Source organism: Crotalus tigris, unplaced genomic scaffold (assembly GCF_016545835.1).
Source record: "Crotalus tigris isolate CLP2741 ecotype Arizona unplaced genomic scaffold, ASM1654583v1 scf7180000017883.2314494, whole genome shotgun sequence".
In the NCBI taxonomy this organism is placed as follows: domain Eukaryota; kingdom Metazoa; phylum Chordata; class Lepidosauria; order Squamata; family Viperidae; genus Crotalus; species Crotalus tigris.
In genome coordinates this window covers 693,124-715,491 of record NW_024096700.1, presented here as the reverse complement: position 1 = coordinate 715,491, position 22,368 = coordinate 693,124, and positions in this window count along the sequence as shown.

Below are 22,368 nucleotides of genomic sequence, written 5' to 3'. Positions count from 1 at the left end.
AAAATGGCTGGAATAGCTCTCTTGGCAAATCTCATGGCAAATCTGTTAGGTCATGTGAAGTGCCTCTGAAAAAAGCTTGAATTCTGACTGTTCACTAGATTTCTGTGTTAAGACTACTTTCATGATGAAGTCAGTTAAGAGCATGCTAAAATGTTTGAAGCCATAATCTGAGCAGTATTTATTTAGCTGATTGGTAGCAAAAACAAATAACTGAGAAGTATTCTTCTGAAGTGTTCCTTTCCTTCCTTTCACCTCTTCTCCTGTAAAACTCTTTAAAGGAAGTAGCTGCCTTTCCCTTGATATCCCGGATATATACCTCACAATTACTTCCTTCAAGGTAGATTTCTCTTGGCTAGTTGTTAGAATTTTAAAGAAGTTTCTAATATTAGCTTCTCTCTCTGTTTAGAATGCAAGAAATACATGTGGAAAAAGAATGAGAATGCCCCATTTCTTCAATAATTGTATCCACTTATCCCTTCTAATAATTGTTTTATTTGGTTCTCTGTTATTTTGCTGAGACATTGGCAAATTCTTTGCAGTGCTAGAAGATCTATATGCCCTTTCCTTGCATTGAGGGGTAGGGAAAGAGAAAGGAAGAAAAAAGAAAGAGAATTTCGAAATCCACAGTCAAAAGCTGATTATCTTTTTTCATAGGAGAAAGAGAGCAGGATTTTGTACATTTATAGCAGTTCGAAATATAAATGTAATCTTTTCAATCTCACAAACTACTTCATAAAGCATTGAGCAAATGTTCTCCCTACTCCTATATTATGAGCTCTTCCAAATTTTATTAGCAAAAAAGACATATTTATTATTTGTGAATTATTACAGAGGCATCATTTTCTAGTCTCCACTTTCATTGGACATGATATGGATCCAAATGATCAAAGCTGGAGAGTCCTATTCCATATACAGTAAGACTTTTCCAATCTAATATTTTCCAGATGTCATGGATAAAACTCTAACACCCACAACTACTATGGCCCATAACATCCTGATCTAGTAACCTATAAAGCTTCTGCTTATATGTATGTGCTGTCTATCCAATATCTTAAGAAATCCTACCCATGAATAGCTGTTTTCAGAATCCAGCAATATCAATTCATGCTGTTTATATAAATGTAGTCTCATTTATTCTGTCCTTATAAAGTTCAGGATGTGTTTTCAGTCCAAAAGGTGCTTTTTCAAGAGGCAACTGGACTTTCTTGCTTTTCTTTGAAGATGTTTCACTTCTCATCAAAGAAGCTTTTTCAGCTCTGACTAGATGTGTTTTCAAGTTAAACTTCCAGCAGTTTCTGCTTTACTTCCTGGTGCACTAATTCTCCACTTCCGCTTCAAGTATGAGTTGACTGAGTTCTCTAGAAGAATGGTTCCAAGTAGGCTGCAGTTGTAATATTTCTGAATACAGCTGTTCATGTAGACCTAAGCTAAAAAATCTTAGTTAATAGTTACTTACCACCTGCTATTTTACCTCTTGTTTCATGAAACTTTGTAACTGAAACCCAAAACAGTTTAATTTAGGGTTTAAAACAAAGAAAACAATTTGTACCCAAAATTATTTATTATAGGTTACAATTCCCATATCCCAAAACTCAGAAAGTCAGCTGGTTTTGGTTCACAACAGGCTAAAGTGGATTTATTTATTTATTTATTTATTTATGAGACTTATATACCACTTTAAGTGTGAGCACTCTCTAAGCGGTGTACACCAGTAAGCAATGTATATATATTTACATTGCCCCCAACAATCTGGGTCCTCATTTTACCTACCTCAGAAGGATGGAAGGCTGAGTCAACCTTGAACCGGTGAGATTTGAACCGCTGACCTGCTGAACACAGTCAGCTAAAGTGGCCTGCAGTACTGCACTCTAACTGCTGCCCAACCTTTTTAGATGACAATATTGTATAGGAATATAGTTGCACCTTAAGAAAAATATGGAGGAGGTAAAATGGCTCCTCAATTCTGGGAAAGTAGAACGCATTTCTATCTAAATAATTATTGTCTTCAGGATAAGCAGACATTTGCTAAGAAGACTAAAGAAGTTTCGCTTCCATTATTAATCTTATAATGATTTGTATAGGTAAAGTGACATATTATAAAAAAAAATTAATTTTGGTGGAGGAATGTAGAGTTTCTACATAGCTACCATGATGATGTTCATTAGCTCAGCAATGAGAAATATAGAGCATTGGAGTTGATTTCAAAATGTAAGTGAGAAGATGTTTCGGCCTTTTTTTTTTTTTTTTTTGCACACAGCAACAGAAGCCTAAAGCAAAAAGGTTTTATAAAACCCAGCTGAAGGCCTAGGATTGGGGCGAACCATAGGTTTGCCACCATGGCTCTAGGAGATTTGTCAGGGTATAACTACATGCTACCCATTTTTCCCCTCACTCAACCCTGATATTCCAGTCCTGCTGTCATAGGCATTTGAAGATTGGATGCTGTACTATATATTAAAGATATATAAGATATACAGTAAGAACATCGTAATTGTCCTTTATATAAACCCAAGGATAACTTTTTATTTTTTTGCAGTAACTACCATATAAGCCTATGTGATTTATTTAAGAGAAAATTTCACTGAATTCAACAGCTATTATAAACTACCCTTGAATGTGGCCTTTTTGGGTTTCAAATACATATTGGTTATTATTTTCTTTTTAAAAAAATCCTACAGGATTTACAATTTGGCTTCTGGATTTTTATTGCATGAGCAAGATAGTCAAAGATAATAAAAACAAATTAACCTACGGTACTCAAAATCCGCAAGTATGTCTTTGTTTTTAAGCAAATATTTTGACAGGTACATTCAAATGCTTGTGATATTGCTGAATTATCACATTTCAAGCAGCAAAATAGTAAGTACTAATCACATTTACAGAATGGAAAGTACGCCACCACACTGACAAGTTCTCTTGTACGCTACACCAAAGGTTGCCAAACCCTGTTCCGTGTTAGAGAGGCAGATAGATAATTTACACAGAATAACTGCAAATTTATTCAAATATATCACAATTTGATTTGGAACATTCAGCTCCACATTAGTTGCTAGTTCCCAAAATCCATGGCTTCATAAACAACCTTTTGTACAATAATGGTTATTTACCCAAATAAGAAAATAACCTAAAATAACAGGCGATTGCTACAGCAAAGATTTCATCCACTGTTATGAAAAAAAATATGTCATAACAGATGAGCAGATTGCTTCTTTGAATTTTCTTTCATGGCAGATAGATGTTCTGTTGTTCTGGAATGGAAAATAAGAACATTCATCCCAACTTTAAATAACTGACTTTTTTATTTGCTCAGCATCAGTCTTTGGAAAGCAGCTTCCCAGAGAACCTACTTGCAAAGAAAGGGAAAGCTTTATCTGTATCCCTTTTATTTAGCATCTCTTCAACTTTTGGCTAGAATCGAAAGGTGACTTTGGGCAAGTCATTGCCTTTCAGTCCTAGGAAGCAGACAATGGAAAATCACTTCCAAAATCTTGCCCAAAAAAACTTCAGGAACTACTCTAGGCAACTGCAAAGAATCAAAAACAGTCTTGAAGGCATACACAGAGAGAGACAAACAGAGAGTCAAAAGAGATCAAAGCTCTTGCTCTTTGAATAATTGCACAGAAGAGACAATTTGAGGTATAGTTTGCATGTGCCAAAATGTCCTTTTCTGTCTAAACATTAAAGCTGGAAGAGCTTTGTTATTTGATTACTCAACTTTAGAGGTGTGCAAAACATATGGAGATGAAACATTCTGACCTAAACATCTTATTCTGACTGCACAAGATGTGTTTCAGTACTCTTTCAACTCAGTAAAAATTCTGACTTTGAAATACAGCTAACATAATGGAGAAAGCAAGATAATTTAAAGAGGGTGTTTCTCTTGCAACAAGGCATATTGTTCCTCTATCTGTTTAACAGTTGTAACAAATAGAAGAATGGCAGTCTTGGAAGAAATGACAGCAGAAATCAAATCCAAGGTTGAAATGCTAACAGATATCTAAATACTTTTTCACTTTCTTAACTGAAGGTACAGTAGGTTTAGAAGAGCTCATTATAAAGTAAAATGGAAATTTTAAAAGCTCAATGAATATTAAATATTAATAAGACAAAGATGATGTCAACCTTCATGATCTGGGAACATATACTTTAAGTTAACAAGGGAAAGCAGTAGATAGTTTGCTTTTCTTGTCTGAAGAATAGAAAAAGATAAAATAATAGAGAAGTAAAGTGGAAATTAACATTTACTAGAGAAATAATGAGGAAGGCAGTGAGAAGACTATTTCTATGCAGCAAAACAGAATCATGACAGCAATAATGTTCAGAAAAGTGGGACTACAACTGATAAAGTGCCCCTTGGCCAGAAAGATTTTACAAATCAAAAGAAAAAATGGAAAATACATTAAGCTAAGCATAAAAAGTATTTAAAGATGACATAAGGAAATATTTAAAGATGACATGATGAGATTAGCTAAGAGTTCAGTCCAGATTTGAGAACGTGAGATCCTTTTTTCATAGTATTTGTGCAACAATATTCATTTTCCAAAGTAATCTGTTCCAGTATGTACACTGTGTATATATATATACTGTGTATATATATATGTATTTTACCTTGAATGGAACTCGAAATAGCTATACCTGTTCTCTCTTTATTCTTTGTTAGCAACCTAAAAAATATATATATATGTATGTATGTATGTATGTATGTATGTATGTATGTATGTATGTATGTATGTATCTATCTATCTATCTATCTATCTATCTATCTATCTATCTATCTATCTATCTATCTATCTATCTATCTATCTATCTATCTATCTATGTGTTTCCATGAATATGTTTGTATTAAGCATATACTGTACATATTTATATACATTTATGTAATGGTACTTACGGGGAAAGGTCAGAGTAATGTAAGCAGCGTTGCCACATCATAAGATAAGCCCCACACCTTTTCTATGTGCATCATGACACCCAGTCTTAATGCTATCCCTGGCCTTCTGATTGGCCAAGGAATCTTCGAATCTCTGTCTCAGCGCTGCCATGAATTGATTGAAGTTGCAAAGCTCAGGAGTGTCAGCATTGTGTAGGGTGACCATCCAGTGAGCTGCTGCACCTGATAGGGCCATGGTGATAACTTGGACCCGGGTGCTCTCCTTGGGGATCTCCTAGCCATACTCCTGCATGTAGCTCAGGACTTGAGCCAGGAAGAAGCCCAGTTAATGAAGATCCTCAACATACACTCGGAGTGGTGAGTCCCTCTGTCGCCCCCAGCTGAAGTGGCTCAAGCTGGGGTTGCTGCTGCAGTTATGGCTCCGGCAATGTCTATGGCACTGGTAGAGGTGCCTAGATTGGCAGGTTCACTCTTCCCCCTTTCCTTTTCCTCCTCCAGCCTTCCCTCGACCCTGCTTCAGCAGGGGACTGTTTTTTCCTCTTTGAGGTTTTTAAAAGCCTTCACCATCAGATTTATAGCTTTCTTAAGGAAGCAATTGGATCAGGTCGGTCTTTCATTCTCTTCCTTGCTGAGGTTGAGTGACTGTTTCATTTCATGTTTCCAACCCGGCTGGTAGCTGCCATGGTGGATAGTTACTTTCTGGGATCTTCCTTCCCAGTCTTCCTTCTTCAAGATGCCGATCAACCACCTCAGCTTTGAGAGGTTCTCCCTGGTTTCTGCCTCATCTGCTGAGCCAGAGGAGTCAGAGCAGTTGTCACTCAGGCAAGCCTTCTGAGGGCCCTCTGCCCAGCGTTCGCTCTCTTCCCTCTCACCACCATGATTAGACATTGTTTGCATGGCCCCCATGGTAGGGATTTTCTTTTTTCCAGGTTGACCACTTTGCAGATCCTGCCTAATATAAGCATCTGCCACAGTTAAACCTCCCAAGGAAGCAGAACTCCTGAAACTTGCATTGTCTCAACAGGAACTTTTACTGGAAGGTATTGATAGCAGGATAGTAAGGCAGGATCTGAGGATTTCCTGCGTGAAATGTTACATTAAAAGAAACCTTTCAAAACCCCACCCCAACTGTCCATCCAGCTGGTTTAAATTGAGCCAATCCATAGGTGCCAAATTGTTGAGGGAAAGAACCAATAAAGTGCCATTCTCAAGCCTATCAGGTTTCTCCACAGCTTCTTCCCTCTGCCTGCAGATAAGGCAGATGGCCAGATGCACATTCCTCTCTCACCCCAAGAAAGTTACTTCAAAGAGGATAGAATAAAGCAAAGGAAGTATACTGCAAAATACCTTTAGGTCCCCCTCCCCCCATTTGAACGGCAGAACCCGAAAACAAAGGCATAAGAAGAAAATACAAAATACATAGGGGTTCTGACAGAGTGTTTATGTTTTCTTGTATATGTACCCATTCCATCCCATGGTTTATAGTTTCTGTCCTGTCATATTCACACTGCTTTTGAAAATCTGTTTGTTATTCATTTCTGTTGCACTGTATTACTGATAATTATAAACACTATTCAATTTACCTAATCATGGATTTCAACCTTGTTTTCCCATATTTGATTGGGGTAGCATTCCCAGATGACATAGCCCATGTGAATGCTATTGCAGAAAACCTGGAAGGGATGCTGCTGAATGGATGGAGGTGCTTCATGATGAAGGGGCTCGAGTTGGGAGATGCTGACACTTTCTGTACACCTCCGGGCAAGGTTCGGGGACCTCACCCAAGCCTGCCAGGCAGAATCCAATATCCACTACATAAGGAGAGGGAACCAATCTGTGGCTGAGCCGCTTGAGTTTTTCAAAAGCTGCTTGACAATCCATGGTCCAGTTGAGCAGCTGGCTTGCCTTGGGCTTCAGCCCTCCCCCTCCTGTTTTAACAGCTCAGTAATAGGCAAGAATATCTGTGCAAAGGAGGGGATAAATTGTCGGTAGAAATTAGCAAACCCCAAAAAGCTCTGAAACTGCCTCTGGGTTCAGGAAGCTTCCCACTCTAATATAGCTTTCACTTTCCCAGAGTCCATTTCCATTCCCTGACTTGATATGTGGTACCCTAAATAGTCCAAACGTTTTTTGTGGAAGTCACACTTGAGTAGTTTGGCATAGAGTTTGGCTTTAAGCAGCTTCCACAACACCTCCCTCACTAATTTCACGTGTTCTTCCATTGTCTCTGAGTAAATGAGAATGTCATCAAGGTAGACCAGCCCCCCCTTGTATAGATAATTATGCAGCGCCTTGTTAATTATCAGCATGAACACTGCTGGTGCCCCCTGCAGTCCAAAAGGCATCACCCTGAACTGGTAGCATTCCAAGTGGCAATTAAAAGCAGTCTTCCATTCATCTCCCTTCTTGATCCTCACATGATACTATGCCTCTCTTAAATCCAATTTCCACCATGACAACTCCAATATCATTGCCTCTGCCATCTTTGGGGCTACAATAAACTGGATAGTCTCTTTGTGGCTCCCCATTTAAGCTCACTGGCTCAGTGAGGCAGGTTGCAGGCACCCCTCCTGTGAGTGAGCCACTTACCTGCTAAAACTTCATGGGTTGCTTCAGCCTCTTAAGCCTTAGTCCCAATGAATCCACCACTCTTGGGCTGATTAATCAATGGATGCACCCCATGTCATGAAGGTCCCCCTTACTCCTGACTGGGGAACTACCACCTCCACCTTGGCAGTCAGTGGGGAGATGGTTCACTTACTATCTGATCATCTTCCCTTTCACTGTCACTCTCATAGAAGACAGCTCCAGGCTTGCCGGGGGTCAGAGACCCCTACCTTTCACTTGATTGGGGAGAGACCTCCATGACCTGCTGTGCCATTCATGTTTTCACCTTCATCTTTTTTGGAGTCTTCTTCAGCTTGGGATAGCTCGGAGCCCTAGGCATTGATGCAGGTTGGGGAGCCAGGCAATTGGCCGCTCGATGACCTTCCTTCCTACATCAGAAGCAGGCTCTGGCAGGGTAACGCTGACCCTCTCTGGTGGTGGGGGGGAGGGGCCCCTACCCTTCTTCATGTCAGCAGGTGCTTTTCCTGGCAAGGGTGAGGGTGGCTCTCAAGTGCTGGATGTCACTGATTCTCCATCAATCCAGCTCCACTCTGATGGCCAGTTGGTACCAGGCATGGAGATTGTTGGGGATCTCCCAGGGTAGGCAGTTCTGCTACACCTCCCTGCTTAGCCTACCTCAAAATTGGTAGACCAACAGACACTCTGGCCATCCCCCCCGATCTCCCAGCTATGCTGCGAAACTCCCTAATATACTAAGCCTCAGATTTGTTCCCCCTTCATTATTGAGCAGATGTTGGATTCTGCCTGGCAGGCTTGGGTGAGGTCCCCGAACCTTGCCCAGAGGTGTCCAGGAAAATGTCAGCATCTTCCAACTCTGAAGCCCCCTCATCAAGGAGCTCCACCATCCATTCAGCAGCATCCCCTCCCAGGTTTTCTGTGATAGCGTTCACACCAGCTATGTCATCTGGGAATGCTGCCCCATGTCGATCCAGGTAGATCCACACCTGGTTCAGGAAGTAGGCAAGCTTCTCAAATGTGGGCTTCAGGCACGATGGCCCATGATCATCCTGTATCAGCAGGTAATCGGGTGGCTTGGGCTGAAGATCCCCCCACTGCAGGTATCAGGGGTTTGCCTGTGGCTGCTGGCACACTTTCCCCCACTTTTCTCTCCATTCTCTCTCACACACACATTGTCTTGAAAATCAAGAACAATCTCTGCTAGAAACTGCCTGAAAACTGTTTCCCTGCCTCCTGCCAGCCCCTGGCACACTTGGGTCAGTGCTGCCCACTGAGACTGAGGAGGGGGTGAAACCATAGCTGGAGCTGTCTTCAGTACTGCTACTCTGCATGGGGATTTTGCATGTTCTGCTCCTTGTACCTCCACCCCCAAGGCAGCTGTCCGGACCTGTGATTTTGCCCATTCTATTCCTCATATGTCCAGTTCTCCAAACTTTTCTCATACCTGCTCCACTGAGGGAAGTGGTTAGGGGCTTCCATCCTGCTGATTCCTCTCAGTCTGCAGCCTTCATATCTGAAACCCCCAGTGGAAATAAGAGGAATTCCAACTTGGCTGCCTTCCTCACACTGCCCATCAGTTGGGTCTTATTTCTAGTATAGAGGGATCCTGCTGCAGCCCCTTCCTCACACAACTGCAGCTGGCCTGTCTTCTCCATTCTCATCCTGGACCACATTACCTCTCCTGAGTCCAGCTGGGCTGCCCCCGGTGCCTCATGAGGAAGGGTCAGACCCAGTTTTGCTGCAGTCTTGATCTTCTTTTCTCCTCCTGATGCCATTATGCTACAGTCCTCTCAGAAGCCTCCAAGTGGGCTGCACTCATAACTTATAAGAGTTGATTTAATGTCAACCTGCCAATTGGCGAATTCAGCACTAAAGAAACTCTATGGCCTTCAGGTGCCATAAGAGATAATTTTTTATTGAATACACATCCTGTTTCTGAAGAAGTAAAATCAACTCTACGTTTCCTGCACAAAGTTCTGGTTAGGTACCAAAAACTTTTAATAATCCTCACGCAAATGTGTTCATGCTGGCCAATCACATTCTTTCTGTTTATTATGGGAATGGTCCATTTCTCTGCCAGACACTTGCTTTGGAAGACCTTGGTTCCCACAGTCCATGGACAGCTTCCCATTTCCTTCCCGGACTCCCACTCCCCCTTGTTTCTATGGCAAGTTGAGCAGCTACAGAGGTTAGCAAACATCTTAGCAATTCAACCTTGATACTGAGTTTAATGGACCTGAGAATTGCTAGTGCAATTTTTTCCTATAATCCACAAGAAATGTACTGGAAACTGTAAAAAAGGCTTAACTTCATTTTTTTAAAAAAAACCAAGGAAAAATTCAAATGTATTTCTTCAAGACATATCTCACCACCAAATGCTTTTTATCACTGCTTTATTGTGGCCTTTGGCTACCAAAATAGAATAGCTGTAATGTGTACTGGAATTCAGATTTGCATCAACTGCATTCTTTCAGCTATAAATCTATTAGCAGCAGAAACAGTAGAGAACACATAATTTCTGCACTTCTATCTCCATTGTTTATCGAAACACGTAATGTGCATGTCTTTATGTAACATGCCTCCTACTGGGTAGAGATATTTTCAGGTCTTCTTTTCTCTTTCAGTTATGCCCTCTTTTTTTATTCTCAATCTGGCCTATTCAATTTTTTACTGTCTTGCTTTCTATTATGTAGTAGGCCACACTGAAAACTCACAGTTGCCACTTAAGCAACTCAGCCTTTCCTATCCTCAAATGACTCCACTTTACTTATTTTTGATGTGTCCATCTGAAGAATATTTTCCTATAAAAATCCTCCTATCCTTAATTTTTCTCTCCATCTTGAGCAAAGCTGTCTGCTAAGCAGCAAAATCCAACTACCAGAAGTTTTCCATTTCTGTTTTTTAAAACTTGTTGTAAGTGGTAGAAGAGATTATGAAGTTGATAGAATTTATTAATGGTAGAGCTCTGGCTCCAGTGGCCTTTCAAGTGTGATTTAAGCTGCCACTTTTAAAGCCCTGCATAACTTGGAGTGAAGTTATTTGGAAGACTGTGTATCCTCCATGGTTTCTGCCCATCCCACAAGATCTGGCAAAGATAGTTCTTAGAAGATTATTTTTACCAGAGTTCTAGTCCAGATTCTATGTGCAGCACAGGTTGGTTTATTTGTTAGTAACAACTCTGTAGATGTTACTCAAGCCAAATTTCTGAGAACTTGATGTCCCAAGAATCAGCTCTAAGATAGCCTTCAGATATGAAATATGGATGCTAAGAATTGAACAGAGGGCTTGAAGGTAGAATTATATTCTATTTGATTATTAATGTTCTGAGCCTAGGACTGCTGGTTCTAACAGATGTTTGTTCCTTATTATGGGCTTCAACAACAGATGATGAATTAAATATTATTGTTTTACCCAAGGAACAATTTATTTCTAATGGTTTTGACCAGATTATGAGGATTATAAACCAAAAGCTAAAAGATGCAGAACTACAAATTAAAACCTGTTCTCTAATGCAGATTCCTAGAATGTTTATTACTAGGAATATCTGGAAACTTGAAAACTATAGAATCACCTAAACTCTTCCAATCTAAGAAGAGAATACTTCAGAGATAGTATAATGTCTCATGCTCTGTCCTCTTAACTGACAGATATATCAGAATTCTATACATGAACATCTATGTCCATGTGGCTCTGGAAAGACAAAGATAATTCAGCCTATGCTCCTGTATTGTGATTATTATAGGGACCCTTGAAAATGCCAACTAGTACTCATCTTTGTACAGATTGCCCCATGATGACCTTGCTATGTGAGCTGCTCTAATTGCCAGTATTAATTAAATAGGTGATCACCTATAAAGTCCTACATAGCATAGGACCAGTTATTTGAGGAACCACCTATCCTGCAGATTCTCCCAACTATAACAACTAAAAGAGTGGGCACATTTCAGATCCTCTCAATCAAGCAATGTTATGTTTCTGGACCAACAAAGTATGTTCTCTGTTTCAAGGCCTGCCTTCCGGATGAGGTGCTCCATAGGTCCAGACAGCTCCCACCCTGATAACATTAAGGAATGCCCTACAAGACCTGGCTATTTTCCCAGACCTATGGATAGGGTGGATGGAATTCCTCCCGCATTAGAGGTGATTGATTTTCCTTTTTTTAATATATTTTATTGATTTTTTACAATAACAATCTTTAGTACTTGGTAAACAATGTGTTGTCTGGGTTTATATATTTAACAACAATCAATAAGTTAATTTCTATGATTTCATAATCAACATAATAACTAGAAATACTTTTCCTTGATCCTGTCTTCTTCCAATAATATTCTCCTTTTACCAACATTGAGCAAATATAGTTCTTAGTATTTTCAATACATATAAAGTTGAATATAATTTTTTTCTAATATTTATATGAATAACAATAACATCAATATGTAGCATCTTTTCTAATCAGCTTGTTTTACAATTGCATTTGCAAAAAGTCATCTTATGTAAATCGCTATAGGTCCTGTTTTCAGAATTCTTATTTAAGCTTAATTTTCCCTCAGTAATCAAAATATTTCTTGTCAATTATAATTTTCTCAAAATTGATTATATTTAAATATAAAAAACATTTCATACATTTAAATCATCCCAATATTTTACATTTCCCATATCATAAAAAATACTATACTACTTGTAAATCACATCTCTCTTATTATAAAACCCATTCATGTCCAAATTTTAACTATTTTTAACCATATTCAAACAAGTATTTAATCATATAATATTCCATCTGTTAGGTTACATCATCTCTCTTGAGTCTAGCTCTCTCCTATTCTTATTTAAGCTTAATTTTCCTACAGTATTCAGAACATTTCTTGTCAATTATAATTTTGTACAAGTTGATTACATTTAAATATCCAAAACATTTTGTTTGTTTAAATCATCCCATTATTTTTACATTTCCCATATTATAAAGGAATACTATACTGTTTATAAATCACATCTCTCTTACTATAAAACCCATTCATATCCAAAATTTAATTATTCTTTTAACCATATTCAAACAAGTGTTTAATCATGTAGTACTCCATCTGGGAGATCAAATCATCTCTCTTGAGTCTAGTTCTCACCTTCTTTTCTTGCCAGGTAGCTTTCCAAATCAGTGTGTTCAGCTTGCCAGGGGATTCTTCCTGTATTTTTATAAGTGTTGTTAAAAATAAGAAAGACAATCTGAGTAAGGCGCTTTTGAGGGAGAGTTTTGCCCATTTATATTCATTAAGAAGCTTCCACATTTCTTCTTCCTCAATTTCTCTTTTCAACTTTTATCTCCCATACTCTAGTGGTTCTCCTGACAGCTTTATATCCATTTTATCTAATCTTCTTTCTTATTCTCAGTTTTGTTTTGAAGTCCTGAAAAATAAAATGTCTTTTCTATTTCCAATATTATGGCAAAATCTTGCAGATTTTTCTTTGTCTGTGTTAAATTGTGATTTTCTTCATTTGTAGCCTCTGTCTTTGGGTCACTTTCCTCTGGTTTTTGTTCTATTGTCTGATTTATTTGTTCATTCTTTGTCATAATTTTCTGAGAGTTTTTTAATTTTGAGTTTAGGTCAAGGATGTGCTCATTTATATCATCAAAATTATTTTTAATCTCATCATGATTTGAAACAATTGTTATTTGGATTAATTGCAACATAGCATGCATTTCCTCCTGGAAGATATTTGTTTTGTCTTGACCTATTACTCCTGCAGATCTCTGATATTCCAGATTGGAGATTTTAGAAAAGAGTATTGAGTATGGTTTCCTACCACTTTTGGTTATGTATTCAACCTCCATTTTCATCAAACCAACCAGTCTTAAATTCCAAACACCGTAGTCTTATATAGTTCTTATCTTTATGAACAGTCCAAAATGTTCAACCACTTAAAAACAATCCAGTAATTTCCCCCTAGAAAAGTGGCCAATAAGTCAAAGTTTTTCTTTCTCTGCAAATGATTCTTGAACTTAAATATCAGAGCTCAGTAAATGTTTATAATCCGAGAAGGTCAGCAAGTTTTTATAACAATTGTGTTTTTCATTCTGCAATAGATAGCCCAGTGTCTTTTCTTTCCTCTATTCCCAGATGTTCTCTATTTAGCTGAAAGTCACTAAGGACCAAAGGAACCAGTTGTGCTCTATGTCTGGGTGTCTTGCCAATTTCTGAGTCAGGGCAGCTGTAGTTCTATACTCTGATCCACCACTAGATGTCATTAGCTGGTTTTTTTTCCAATTTTTAAAATGAAAAAAATATTTTCTTGTAGTTTTCTCAATATTCTTTCAAATGAAAAATCTTAACAATTTCCATAGTTTTCAGTTTTATCCAGGTTATAACTTTACATTAATCCATTTCAATGTATTTCTGTCCCCCATAAAAATTAATTTGCCACTTCCTTCTATGGAAGGGTAGGGTTATAATCCCCTTCCTTCTGACTTTCAGAGAATTTTTTGCTTCTTGGGGATCTTTTCCAGGAAATCAATTTCAAAATAGAGTAGAGAAAATCTGTGTTCTCACCCAGTTCCAAACATGCTGTTCATAGTTGTTCTTAGTTGGTGTTTTTGGACTTCGGATACTGATAGCTTGCACTAGTCACTGAGTGCAGCTAGCCTTTCTTCTGTCGGGTTGGAGGGCTTTCCCCAGATCAAACAGAAAGACTGCCATCTTTGCATGATCAACTTGGGGGGGGACTCCTTCTTTGTCGCCTCTTCAGGTGCAGAGATGGTGCAGAGGGATGTAGAGCTCCGCAATCCCTTGGCCGTGTCACTACAATGCAAAACCAGAAGTCAGAGATGATTGATTTTCATTTATTTGTGTCAATTTGTTATCAACATTGTCATTGTATTATTTCTTTTACTATGTTTTTATTTATGATTTTTGCATTTGTATCCCATTCTATATTGTGAACTACCCAGAGTTGCTCTGAGTAAGGCACCAATGTGTAGTTACAAATAAATAAGCAAATAAACAAATAAATAAAGTCTCCAATGATTTCCAGGCAACACAGATCAGTTTTACAGCAACTGCTACTATCCAGCATTAATCAAGATATACCTAGCTATGTTGCTAACCATTGTTGGCCAGTAGTGAAGATATACCAGCAGATTATTTCTCCAGCTAATTTTAATTTCATTTTATGCTTCATATTTTAATATTTTTCCTCTTAGTATATGTCATTAACTTAAATGTATTACGTCAATATTTTTCTTTCTTTTTGCATAGTGAGTAACTTCTGATCTTTTATTATAACAAAAATGTATCTGTCCTTGCCTCCCCCCCAATAAAATTTCCTTAAAAACCTGTATATCAAAATGAGAGAAAATCAGTTATTTTTATTTCTCACTATATACTGGAAATAGGATGCCATTTAGTATGTAGTAAAGAAGAGGGAAAATATTTCCACTTATAGCATACATTTGACTTCTCCTATAATTCCTCAACAATTCTATTTAAATCACTTTGTTACTGTATAATCCAATAATTTAATGGGTCACCCAAACTTTGTCCCATATGTTAATGAATTCAGTTAAACCATCTGGAAGGGAAGAAGAGAAAATCATAGCTGAGACAAGTTTATCTCAGCAACTAAGTGCTGAGCTTCCCTTGAAACAGTTAATATTTGTCTATCTAACTAGGAATAAAAGATAAATGATATAGTTCACTGAATGACAGCCATATGGCAAAGAAACACTTGTTTGTCTGGAAGTCACCTGAAACCCTGAAGCAAATATTTGAATCAATCAGTTCTTGATGACTTTGAGCACCATTGCTTGCCTTCAGGTCTCTTGACATGAGTGAAAATATTCAAAGATGTCCAAAGATGTTAGGGGACATGCAGGCAAATTCTAGAACTCAATTTCCTGAAACATCAGTCAGAAACTATGTACAAGATGCCTCTGCAGGACAAGAATACTGGAAGTCAGTATCAGCTCCAAGCTAGCAAAGCACTGGCTATCGTTTCATCAAATTAATTCTTTGCCCTTGGCACTATAAAACTTGCTGCAATAGTAATTCTGCCAAGATATACACTGGATGTATATCTTGTTGGTAGAGTTTCTTTTGGTGATTGGCATTTAGAAATGTTATTAGATAATAAATGTAATGGATTATTACTTAAACTTGGAAGCTAATAAATATATCTGTTACAATGCTTTGGCATTCTGAACATGTTTTACACTAATAAAATGGGACAAATACCTAAAATGGGACAGATACCTATACCACAAGAAAAAAAGTTTTTAAATCATCAATTTATAAAATCAGCCATACTGACAATATTACAAAAGGATAAATATCCTTGAATAAATTCATATTTGTTCATTAATTGTCCTTCGGCAGAAATAATAGCTTCTGAACATTATTTATAATCACTGAAGTATCTTACTGCTCTTACTCTTCTTTCTTGCAGAATTCTACTAACCCTTCCTTCCTTCCTTCTTTCCTTCCTTCCTTCCTTCCTTCCTTCCTTCCTTCCTTCCTTCCTTCCTGATTTGGAAGTATGTGATATATTGTTGTCTTTTTGTGAAATACCCAGCCCTTTTTTAGCTTCATTTTCTTTGCTGTTTGTGAGCAGTAACTTGTGATGATATAATTTATACTAACTGAAATGGTTTCTGAAAATTTTCACTTCCATATGCACTTTTGTAATCCTAAACAGTTGGACATAAATAGTACACCTTTTCACCCATTTTACCACTTTTAGGATATGGCAATATCCGAGTACCACCAGTCACCTAGCAAGGTGTAAAAAACTTGATGACCAAAAAAAAGGTGGGGGAAGTGATGAAGTACAGGAAGTCCTCAATTTACAACAGTTTGCTTAGTGACTGTTCGAAGTTACAATGGCACTGAAAAAAGTGCCTCCCAAGCCACAGCCAAGCAAGACACCTGCCTGTCCACCCGGCGGCGCTCTTCCTCTTGTCCGAGGTTTTCATTGTTTTGAGCATTTCTCTTGAGGATTGGCAGCGGGGGTGGGGTGGGGGGTGTTTGGTTTTTATTCCACCCATCTGCTGGGTGCTTGCAGCAGGTTTTGGTCACTTTACATGACCCTGGGACACTGTGACTGTCATAAATATAAATCAGTTGCCAAGCATCTGAATGTAAATCACAAGACCCTGGAGATGCTGCAACATTCCAGCTGATCAGTGCTTCTTCTGGGCTCAGCAGAGGCACCAGGATCAGCGCTGAGCTCCAGCTGGAGCCTGGCGCTGATCCTGGTACTTCCACTGAGCCCTGACAGCCCCGAAGCACTGATCCTGGTGCTTCCGCTGAGCCCTGACAGCCCTACAGCTCCAGCCATCTCTCGCTCAGGCTTGTGCGGTGCTGCCACCAGTTCAGCTCATTCCCCTCCCCCGCTACCACTTTTCTAGGATGGTCACGTACCACCTCCCAGGTGCCAATGTACCACAGGTGGTACCCGTACTACTGGTTGAAAAGCCCTGTCATAGATCATTTCTTTTTTGTTTCATTAATGCAAAACTTTGTTTCAAAACATTTCAGATTCATCTGAATATATAAACAGATATGTAGATTCCATTTTGCAGATATAACCAGTTTTCAGGCAGTTTCTAGCAGAGATTGTTCTTGATTTTCAAGCCAATGGGGGGGGAGGGAGAATGGAGAGAAATAAGTGGAGGGAAATTCCCCAAGGATAGGAGGATTCTTAACTGGCTATGGAAAATATTTCAACGATATTAACTTTGTCAAAACAGTTATTTAAAAAATGCTGACTAGAAAGATGACCACACTTCTATACTGCCATATTCATTGTCTTTTTATTTTGAATTTTTACATAAATAATGTACACATTCCAATTTACAGAAAGACATGTTTAATTCTGTATGATGTAGAGATTGTGTCAGATTCTGTTTATTAAGATATCCATTGAAATATTTTGACCAAGGGAGATGTAATATTATTTAGTAATAGTCATTTTTAAAACTGGTTTCCAATTTTTATTTGTATTTGAGGACTCCAGGCAAAAGGAGTTTAAGCTTAAGATCTTAAGTTTAAGCCACACTCTTGTTCAGTCCACAGCTGATACAGTTTCAGGGATTTATAAATTAGGTCCTTCAACACATAATTTGTTTGACCTTCAGGTGAAATTTGAGTTGGTATAATGATGTAATGATCCCAAGCAAATCTGCTATTTCCCAATGATCCAAAGATCTCCTGATGAAATTATACTCCATACATCTATTTCACTTTCCCAAAATTTCACCTACAATAGTAATTACTCATGTATATATTCAACATCCGCAATCTAGTCACAGTCAACTCCAATAAATATACCAGGTGGAGAGAAAGAATACTAAGATAGTAAAAAGCAATATGGGTTTAAACTAAAAGAACAAAATCCATGCAGGGCTGGGGAAAAAGACAAGCTTAAAAAGACTCTAAGAGGATAATGATTTTGAGGAGAATAGTAACTTCAAGCAAAAAGACAAACGAAAAAAATATCAGTCAGTACTAGAGAATGGAAAAATATGTAAAAAGGGGTGGGTCTTTGATTGCACAGTTGTGGCAACCATTTTGACACTTTATATATTTCCTCTACTCTCCACAATGGATGCCACCACCTATCATCATGATAGGGATTTATTAAACATTTACACAACATTTGTTAAAATGTATAATTACTGAGTATTCTCAGCTCCTACATCCAGATCTTTTTCATGTATCTAAAACTCTTTAAAGTGATAAAAAATATACTTAGGCCATGTCTCACAAAATAGACTCTCTTTGTTTCTATCTGAACTTGGCTAATCTAGAGAATAAAGCAATATCAGCCCCACTTAATACTTGGTTGAGGGTCCTTGTGGAAGCCCAATATATATAGCCCAAATTACGAAATTGAAAAACACTTCAGAAGAAAGCACAACCACTTCTGAATCAGGATGTGAGAAAACTGCATCACTATGCCAACATATGTTATCGGTAGAGTTCAGTTCCAAAATGACTTCATTATTTTTTTAAATAGCCTCCGGCATATAAGAATAATTATGTCCTGAGGGTTGTTACACTCCGTGCTAGCTTTTCAGTTCTGAATAATAATTTAAGAATTACAAAGTTATCAAAAGCATGAAGGATGTGTGAGAAGAACATTTGAGGCATCTAATTCATTCGAAGTAATTGAAATGTCGACCTTGCCTTCTCTACTTGCCTGCCATATTGTAAATTCCTTGTCCTGGATATATCCAGCAATATCAGAAAGATAGTAGTTTGAATGGTGATGCGTGCTGAATGATTTCAATAATCACAGTTATTGCTTCCAGGTTACTAATCATCATTGTCAGTTTTACAAATGAAATGAGACTCTAAATTTACTATCAATTCACTATTTAGCCCATATACTCAAAATATACTGCTTCTGAGTTGCCTAAAACAAAAATCTAAATGTTATTGCAATTAACAAAATGAAAATTTATTATGTGATGTTAACCAGAAAATTGTGTTTTATACCTTATTTTTTTTAATCACTCTACAGTAGTACCTCTATATCTAGAATGCTGTGTCCAATTTTGTTTGCCATAATACAAGATGCCTGAAGAATCAGAAAGAATACAAAGAAGAGTGATTCAGATGGTAAAAGGTTGGAGGCTAATTCCTATGAACAATTAAAAGAATCCACTTGTTTAGCCAAAAGAAGAGAAAGCTGAAAAGAGAGACAATAGCAGTTTTCAGATACTTGTAGAGATACCACAGGGAAGAGGGTGTGAATTTATTCTCCATAGTTCCCAAGGCTAGGATAAAACCAATAGTGCAATCTTTACAGAGACAGATCTAAACTTAAAGTAAGGACACATTTTTTGACTATGAGAGCTATTAACTAGTGGAACAGCTTACCTACTGGTGTCATGGGTATTCCATTACTGGAGATTATTAAGCAAATGTTGGATAGTTATTTGTCTGGGGTGCTCTAAGGATTCTTGTCTTGCACAAGGATTAGACCAGAAGAACTCTAAAGTGTCTTCCATCCCAGTGATTCTATGATTCATTAGAATTTGTTTCACACTGATAAGATAGTTGAAATATCAAAGGCTCTTTGTTCTTTACCTCCGGAGAAAATAATGTTGCAATTTATATGGATTATCACATCTGCAGAAGAACATCTTCATCAATAGAATGCATGCATTACTTACAGATATCTAAAGATCTCATTTTTAACTGCTTTATAATTAACACAGAAGCTTTGCTATACTACTGTAGACACTCTAGCATTAGGAGTCTCAAACTCATAGCATACCAAACACATGAAAGTCAGTTTCTGAGGTCTGCAATATTTATAAGCACTGAGGATGCTGCTTAGCAAAGCCAGGCTGCTGGATATTAGGAAGACACACACACACACACACACACACACACACACACACACACACAACTATGGAAGGTGCTGCAGGAAGAGAAGGTTCATGAGCTTGCCTAGCAAACAGATTGCTTGGCAATCACAGAACCTGATTAGCTGGCCTGTGCAGTTTTTTGCCCAAAGCTTCTCATGCAGGGCAACACTACCTTCTGTGAATCTCCACCACCCTTATATTTTGTTCCATGGGAGAAGGGAGGAGGGCAGTGCTCCTGAGGTGGTGCCATGACCTAGGCACCTAGGCAGCAAAAATGACAGAATTCTTGGTGAGAAAAGATGGGTTGGAAAGGTAGGGCTACCTAAGGAAGGGCAGGAGGAGATTTCAAAAAGAAAGAAAGAAAGAAACGAGCTGGACTTGGCCACCTACTGTTGGGTCTCTGCCAGCCAAGAATTGAAAGCAAAATGAGAGGCAATATTTAACAAGCTTCCCCGATGTCTGTGTGAATCTAGAATGTCCTTAATCCAAAGTGTTGTTCTATCATTAAAAGATCAGATGGTGTTGGCAATTCAGGTCTAAGGAGGGAGTAATCTCAGTTTTAACAAACTGCAGTGGAACATTGGGTGAATATGTCAAAGAGATTTGGGCAAATCTAGTTCCATCACTACTGGGTTAATAATGCAATTGATGGGGATGGGACCAATATATTTGGATCCTAACTTCTCCGATGTTTGTAGAAATTTCAGCTATCCCTCTCATTATAATCTTCCTTCCTTCCTTCCTTCCTTCCTTCCTTCCTTCCTTCCTTCCTTCCTTCCTTCCTTCCTTCCTTCCTTTCCCTTTTCTTCTTTTTCCTTCCCTCTTCATTCTCCTTTCCTTCTTCTTCCTTCCCCTCTTTCCTTCTTTTTGTTTGTTTTTCCTCTTTCCCTTTCTCCTTTCCTGTCCCTTCTTGGATGCTCAAATGCAAAAGGGGAAACATTTCTCGATGCCTCCTTGCTTGTGATCAAATGCCACTTTTGCTAGTAATCTGTGGCCATTTAAAAGACCGAGAACAAACCAGGCTCAGTTTATCCCATGCTTGCATTTAGTGGGGGCATCCACAGACAACAGTACAGCAGAAGTGTCAAACTGGTGGCTGTGATAGTTGATCAGAGCTCCTCTAGTTTTTATGTGCAACAGCTTTAGCATTTAGGAACAGAGGTAAATTAGTTGCTTTTCTATTAACACATAATCCTTAAAAGAGCTCTCCTGTAGGGACCCTGCCATGGTCTAATTCAGACTGGAAATATAGCAAAGGAAAATATTTTTTCCCACTCTGCTTTGTCCTGCTTTCCCCACTGGAAATGGCTGTTTGCAACACACAAGGAGGGGATACTTTCCTAAGAGTTCACTATTCAAGAATACCAATGTTAACTTGGGTTGCCAATAAAGTCCTGTCTGTGACAAAAGAGAACACAAAATTGCTTTCTCCTTTGAGCCCAAGTCTCAATGGATCCAGAATTGAAGCAGAACTGTGTGAACTGGGGCATGTCCAACCAAGTTGCCTCTCCTTCCTTCCTTCCTTCCTTCCTTCCTTCCTTCCTTCCTTCCTTCCTTCCTTCCTTCCTTCCTTCCTCCCTCCTCCCTCCTTCCCTCCCTTTTTTCCCCTCCCTCCCATCCTCCTTTCCTTCCTCTGTTCCTTTCTTCCTCCATTCCTTCCTTCTTTTCCCTCCCTCCCTTCCTCCCTTCATTCCTTTGTTTCTTCCTCCCTCCCTCCCTTCCTCCTTTTCCTTCCCTCCCTCCCACCCTCCCTTCCTCCCTCCATTACTTCCTTCCTGTTCCTTCCTTCCTTCCTCTGTTCCTTTCTCCTTTTCCCTCCCTCCCACTCTCCCTCCCTCCCTTCCTCTTTTTTCCTCCCTACCTCCCACCCTCCCTTCCTCCCTCCCTCCGTTCCTTCCTTCCTTCCTCTGTTCCTTCCTTCCTTCTCATTCTCATCTCTTTCCTTCCTCCGCAATTAGGAAGAGGTGATGGGAGGGGAAGAGATTGCCAGTACTGCCGGTGTCCATGTTACCGCCAGCCGTTGCTATCCCACGTGGGTGGGCGGGGCCGGTCTCAGTGAAAGGGAAGCCTTGTGGCTGCAAGGCTAGGTCAGTGAGTGAGCTATGGAGGTGATGGTGGGAGGGTGGGGTGGTGCTGATCTACAACCTGGTTGTGTCCATCAAAGCCAGAATGCCCTCAGCCTTAGATCCACAGGGCAGCCCTGGAACCAGCAAGGAGCCACCCTGCCGCTTCTGCCCTGCCCCATGGAGATGGCCAGTGCTGGCATCCTGGGTAAAGTCAGCCTGCGGGGCAAGACAGCCAGCAGGGATGCTGGACTCCACTTGCGCGTGTACCCAAAGGGCAGGGGCACCTATCTCTGGTTCCAGGGCTGCCCCGTCGATCTAAGGCTGAGCACTTTCTGGCTTTGATGGATGCAACCAGGTTGTAGATCAGTGCCCGGTCAGCCTGGGCCAGGTCAAGGTGCCGGGGGCCGGTCCTTCACTGTTTTCAGAGCAGGTCCCTGGTCCAAATGAAACCAGATGGCAGGCCG